Source organism: Prinia subflava, chromosome 1 (genome assembly GCF_021018805.1).
Source record: "Prinia subflava isolate CZ2003 ecotype Zambia chromosome 1, Cam_Psub_1.2, whole genome shotgun sequence".
NCBI classification, from domain to species: domain Eukaryota; kingdom Metazoa; phylum Chordata; class Aves; order Passeriformes; family Cisticolidae; genus Prinia; species Prinia subflava.
In genome coordinates this window covers 42,183,432-42,189,354 of record NC_086247.1, presented here as the reverse complement: position 1 = coordinate 42,189,354, position 5,923 = coordinate 42,183,432, and positions in this window count along the sequence as shown.

The following is a 5,923-nucleotide window of genomic DNA, read 5'->3' as shown; positions in this document are numbered from 1 at the left end:
TTTGAGCTAATTCCCCCTGCACACAGTCAGAAAAGAAACAACTATATAATATATATCATAACAATGACTACTGTATGAATAATAACAATAATTATTCACGGTTTCTGGGAAGTGAATGTACAAATCCTGCTCATTGTCTGACACTTGAGTCTGTATATCTAATCTCTTGCATGTGGGATGGAATGTTGGGTACCACAACAACAATTACCTGCACAGCTGTGCTACATTTTGGTTTAGTTCTTCAGTGTAGATTGGTTTGAGGACTCCTGGGTTCTCTTCACAACTTCATTCCTGGTTAGTTTTGGCCAAGTCATTAATACCTATTATTCCTCTTTGCCCATTTATTATATGAGTGTAATATATTACTTGCCAGGTTTATGGGGCAAATGCAGATTTAATTTTGAGAGATTATATAAGGCTGGAGTTCTAGAAGTGTGGCCTTTTAATCTGAAACATCTCTGTGTATTTCTGTGACCTATACTTTAGACTTTTGCTATAAGGTTGGTTCTCATTGTTCTTGGAAGGACACGAAGACAGACATGCTGTTTGTCCTTTCTCTTCGGAGTGTGGTAAATCTGGCAGCTTCATGCTTGTGACTGGCATGGTCATACTAAGGAAGGTTGCTAGAGCTTTTGTGGGAAAGGGCTTTCTACAGAACCTGACAAAATCAATCTGGGATGAAAAAATGTTAAAGCATTTCCAGAAAACACCATCACTAGCAAAAGGATTGCTCTTTTTCTTCTTGTATACAGGTGTAGAGGAGCTTTGTGTGGCAGGATGATGGGACTGATCCTTATTTCCTTTATTCAAACTAGTGACTATGGAATATGGATTGATACAGGTCTCTGCTGCCTCATTTTTCAGAGATGTTTTAACACTAACCATCCCACTCACTGTGATAATGATAAGTATGTTGAGTTTTCAAGTATTTTTGTGGCCAAGGTTGAGCTGAGCTTTTGCTGCTGCAGCTAAATAAAGCACTGGTACCCCATGCACATTGAACCAGAGAGAAATAAATTATTGGACTGTCTGTTTCTGGTTTGCCCAAAGAAGGTTTTTGTTTTGTTTTCTTTTATCTGGGAACTTTTACTTGTGGATTGTGAGTTTGGAAGTAATGCTTTGACTGAGAAACCTGACCATCTTTTTTCCTATGTTTAATTTTTTTCAGGTTACAGAAATGATAATGCCATCAGTGGTTTACAAAGAAGAAAAGGGATATTTCTGCTGGGTTACAAAACAGTTGTAGGTCACACTGCTTGCCTTGTAAATTCACTTCTATGGGGGATGAGGGCCTTGTACAATTCACCTTCTAAAGCTGGGGTTGAGTATGGATGGAGTAAGTGAAGGGTTTAGAGTATAGGCAAGTAATCTTATGGGAAACCTCACAGGTCTCTCTGGTCAAGTTATGCCTCATAGATTTCAAAATTTTGGGATTCATTTGCAACACATTTCACATTTCTGTTTCCCCCTCCTTTCGTAACAGAACATCTTGAGTCTGTGCTACAATCCTTTCCAGGCAAACTTCTGAATGCTGAAGTATTTGCAAATAATATTCTTTTACTCAGAGAGGGTGTTCTTTGCTGATTGCAAATCCCCCTGATTGCAACACCTGGGACAGCGAATTGTGAGGCACAGCCGAAGTTCAGCTTAATCAACAGAGAAGTGAAAAGGAGGTCACAAGGGGGAGGTTTTCACCCTTCCACGGCAGGACATTCAAGGCCTGTGAGTGTTAGTGCGTGTGGAAATTTCACCCATGACTAAACCCAGACTTGGCTGCCCAACTGGTTTTGCCCAAAAGTATCTCACTGAATTCTTTGCAGATGTCAGAATTCACAGGAGTGACTAAGCCTGGATTTTCCCTCCTAGTATGCTGTTGCAGAGTGTTTGATAAAGTAGCTGTTCATTGGCACTCATACCAAGCTGGATCCAAGGTTGTGTAAATTGTGTAGGAAGCACTTTTTTTTAAATGTTCTGGCTTGAAAGGTGTTGTGTGTGCAAAAAAACTTTTCCATTGTGAAATAATAATTAGATTGATTATGGAAAAAGTCCTCCTTCAGTGTCCTCTTGGTGCTTTAGCACTTATTTACCCATTAAGTAATCAAGTAAAAATGGACTCTGCTATTTCTGCTTTTTCTGCTTCTGTTATTGCTGTCATGCACATTTTGGAAGTTACTGTGTGAATTGTTGGCCAATTGCTAAGTCTGTAAGATTTGAAGGGGGGAAAGTTGATGCCTGAATACTAGATGTAAGTGTTCTGAGAGCCGAAATATTGACTAAATGTAATGTCTTTTCCAAAGCAGGCCTTCATTTTCTCGTAATGCCTCAACATATTTTAACTTAGGTGTCATTTGTAAACCATTACTTTACAGTCTTTCTGCAGGTATAAGTCTTTAGGGGCAAAAGCAGTTGATTGACATTTCCCTCAGCTCATGAGGCTGTGTTTTATCACAGAGGAATGAGAGGTGATTATATGCCAGAACACTTGCTGGTCTTGGATGCCAGAACTGCTTTTCATTCAGCTCCAGTACACAGAAAATTCCTACCTCTTCTTTTCTTCAGTTTCTCCCTACCTTCCCCACTACCTGTACTTGTTCTCTGTTTTCAAAGTGCCTCTGCACATGCACATACAGCGTATGCAAAACAATATCTGGAAGCTCTTTAAGAGTTGTAGGGAACCGAGTGGAAAAGGCCCTAGAAAAGTGACGAGGATTGCATTGCAGTGCGTTCTGAATTCCCCTAGGTGTCATGTTCTAACCCTTCTGCGCCTCTCTGCACGGGTGGATTCTGTTTCAATTTATGTTCATCCAAGATAAATAGCTGCATTGCTTGAGGAAATATTAATTTTTGAGGAGAAAAAAGGTCTTGGACATGACAATGCAAACACATAATTAAAAGGTTGTGCCCTCAAACCATAAAATGCACATATTTTTCCTATATTGTCTGATGGGTTCAAAAAGAATTGGGAATGTTTGTTTTGGCTTTTCACAGCCTTCCATTTGGAAACAGTTATGAATGTGGGACTTGTAGTGAACAGGTTTGTAAGATGCTTTTTTATTTTTTTCCTCATGGCAGACCCCACAGGCATCTGCCCACCTCTTCTTTCTTGGCTGCCTGTTTCTACCCCCCATGCTGACACTTGACCCCCATCCTCAGCTTTTTGTGGCAAAGGGTAGATGTGGTGACATTTTTTTTGGCAAGTACAAGGCATAGCCTTATGACTTGCCTTCCCACAGCCTTCTGTTTCCCATGTCTTTTCAAGTGTCATGTGTCCTGAGCTTGCAGGCCTCAGGGTGCTCGAGATGTGGAAGAGGAATAGCATCTTTCTACAGTGTGTTTGCTCTCTGCCTAATTCTGTATTTTTAACATTCCTTTTATTTTTACTTCTCAATAAAAATGTCTCACAAGTGTTAAAGAGAAAAGGTGGCTCTGGGCTAGCCTAGTATTAGTGTCTGTGTCCAGTACTTTTCATGTCCCTATGTGCAAGCTGAAAGAAGCTTCATTTGCACCAATTTGGATCCTTTGCCCTATGAATTGTTTTTCCTTCTATTACACACGATAGAATGTAACCCTGACTCTCACCCCTTTCTCGCCTATTCTGTTCAAACAGGATTAAAGACACAAAATTAAATTTATTGGCCAAATGTATTTCTCCAAGAAATCTCTTCTGATGGATATGGGAAATGCAATTAATTCTGAAAATGTTAAGACTCTAAACCCTTCTCTGAGTATGAAACACTGGAATATCAGGCTTTTGACAGATGTAGACTAAAGGAGAAAAGAGACTACTTCTTAGGATTTGGAAGTGGAAATACAATGTCGTTACATAAACCAAAGGGAAATCTCCTCAGGGGATTAACTCTCCCAAGAGAGACTGTCCCAGAGTCTCCTGTGAATGGCAGGTGTGGCTGCTGGGAATGAATGGCTTCTGCTAATGGGCATGATGTACTGAAATATGACCATCTGATGGGGGTTCAGACCACTATGAAAAGTTGCTTGTTAATGTCTGTCCAAGTCTGCAATATGGCAGGAATAAAAAGCTGTGTGTAAAACCATCTGGTTCTTTAGACAGTAATGAAGGCTCAGAAATGAGGTTTGTTCATGCTTTCTGTTGTTTGGTGCCTACATTAAAACAGGAAGAGCACTGTACATAATAAACTACAGTGCTGTAAGTGACCACTGTCCTATAGTTAGGAAATTTGACATGTATTTGTTCTACACATTCCATTAGTAATGAAAATGAACTTCTTTTTTTTTTTTTTTTTTTTTTTTTTTTTTTTTTTTTTTTTTTTTTTGTAATTTGAATACCTCACTTGTAATGTACACTTCTGCCATGTTCTACAGTATTGCTACAGATCATCTGGAGCAAGTGTGGTGAAATAGCTCTGACAGCATGTAGTAACAACTAAATCCTCACCTCTCCCCTCTCTGTATATTCCTTCAATATTTCTAACCTAGGCAAAATTTACTCTACCTGAAATTATAGGCAGGATGCATTGTTGCAAATTCTGAGGTTACCCTTTGTTCCTCTGAGAGATGCTTTCAAGAAGCTTAAGTCCTTTCACAAGCAATTTGATTGGGGCATGGTTTTACAGATGTGATGTGAGGATACAGAACAGACAATCAGCCAATCCAGGTAACTAGAGGGAAGTTATAACAAAATCAGAATGGTGATATAAGAAGTTAGAAAAATAAGCACAAAATTTCTAAAATGCATGTCAAATCTGCCTGGTGCCAGTGCATGTTTTTCACCAGAGAGCTGCTCAGTGGTTGTAGGACATAAGATGCTGCATTTGAAACCCTTTGCAGTGATGATGATGCAGGAAGGAAGGATGTTTTTGAAAACGCTAACACAAATATAAATTGTGAGTCTTTCCTTCTTGAGTTGAGTAAGGTACTAGTGCATAGCTGATGTTTGAAGACCAAACAGTGAAAATAATCTCTGCTGCTAAAGAGACCATCAGGAGGCCAAGAATCCTCATTGACTTAAATCAAATTTCTCTTGAGGGAGTCCAGATCTAACGGATGAGAGCTCTATTCTACAGGCAAAGATAGATAAATTGTACATTAACTGGACAACGAAATAGTGATATGTATCAGGCTTGGATTAAATGTGAATATTAATTGGGTGTAAGTTCTCAGGTTTCTTCTTGACAAATGGGATGCTAGAAAAAGTCTGTATAGCTGTGCCTTTGAGCATTGTTGTGGGTCCCTTCCAACTCAGGATATTCTGTGATTCCTCATTACATGAAACAGCAGTGCCTGTTTGCCTTGAGCAGCCCCTACCTCCATTTGGGTGAGGGCTGTTTCTGCCACCTTGACCTCCTGATTTTCCCTCTTCCTGTCTGCTCCTTGAGCTGAAAAGTAAGGATGAAAGCAGCTCACAGTATGGAATGGTTTGTCCCTCTCTGGTTTATATACCAGTGCCTGCTGGTACTTGCTGTGTTGTGTAGGCAATGAGGAGAGCCTGCAAAGGGAGCTGGGTGTTACTCCAGGAGGTGCTCTGGCAGAGCTGGCTGGATTTGGAGGTGCAGAAGGTTTTCAGTGCAAGCTATGTCTTATGTGACACTTCTTTGTGCACTTGCTGCCTTAGAACTTGCTATGGTAAGAGAAAGGCCAGGGTCAGGTTGGATGGGACTTTGAGAAGCCTGGTCTAGTTGAAGGTGTCCTGCCCATGGAAAGGGTTTGGAACTGGATGATCTTTAAGACCCCTTCCAATCCAAACCATTCTATGAGTCCATGAAGGAAACAATAAAAATACTCTTTAAACAGCCAACTTTAGAGTCAGCTAGGGTGCAGGTGCCTTTCTGTAATGCCTACTTTCCATCTACTTGGTCTTGAACTTGTTGGGCTTTTTTGTTGTTGTTGTTGTTTTGTTTTTTGTAAATTATTAAATGGCCAAAGTGAGTGCTGGCACAAAGCCGGG